The following is a 1,054-nucleotide window of genomic DNA, read 5'->3' on the forward strand; positions in this document are numbered from 1 at the left end:
TTCACATTTTAATGTGTAAAGTTTAAATTATAAAATAATACCATGAAAGCATCAGAAAAATAAAAACATCTTTAATAAAATTTAAAATAACAACAATAAGAATATTTAAGCCTCTTATAGGAGTAGAGTCTGAACTTTCTTTAGACTTTAATATCAATGGGTCAGAATTAAGAAAGATCCACATAAAAAATTGAGCATTCAAGAAAATTCTGACCAACTCAATCAATTTTCCATAATTTAGGAAAATTAAAAAAGAATTCCCTAAACTAACACTTTTTTAATAAATCGTTATCAGGTCTTTTTCTAGAGTACAATATGCAAACAAAAGTCAACTGGAAAAGAATACAATAGCATTTTATAAGACCAAGTCTCCCCAGACCAACAAATTAATCCTAATAAGATATGGGAAAAAGATTTCTAAAATAATAACAGAAAGGCTCTATTGAAAAAATTCTCCATTAAAAATAAATAAATAAAAGGAAAAGAAGAAAGCAGAAGGAGAAGGGAGCTAATCTCACCCATGAAATGGATGTCCCAGAAGAAGTTCATGAAGATTGCCACCTGTTCTCAAGGAGAATTTTTTGTCATTTTATTTATTGAGGGGTTGTAGAATAAAGAAGTAAAAATGAAAAGAAAGTGTTAAGTGTGATATATGGATGATAAGATATAACGGATTACTACATAGAATTGTGAGGACATGGAATAGAGAATAAGAGAATGATAGATACATTGATAAAACGAAATATTTTGTTTTACAGTTAGTCATATGATATCCTTGAAATAAGTTTGCAGGAGGAAGTGTGGAGGAAGGAGGTGGGGAGGGAAATTTTCTTTGCTTAGGGATATAATTGTATTTAGAAGGAAGACGTTTTTAAAAGGGAGGGGAGCTATTACATCTAAATAAAAACCAGATATGCATTTGATCGATGTTCCAGCAACAGAGGATTTGGCTGGCCAATGCAATTACATGAGGATAAAGTGCTGAGAACCAGCAATATAAGGTTTGTAAATAAATACCCTAGGTTGGTTTTTGTCATGCCCTCTTTGTAGTATC

Source organism: Pteropus vampyrus, unplaced genomic scaffold (assembly GCF_000151845.1).
Source record: "Pteropus vampyrus isolate Shadow unplaced genomic scaffold, Pvam_2.0 Scaffold58, whole genome shotgun sequence".
Taxonomy (NCBI): Eukaryota; Metazoa; Chordata; class Mammalia; order Chiroptera; family Pteropodidae; genus Pteropus; species Pteropus vampyrus.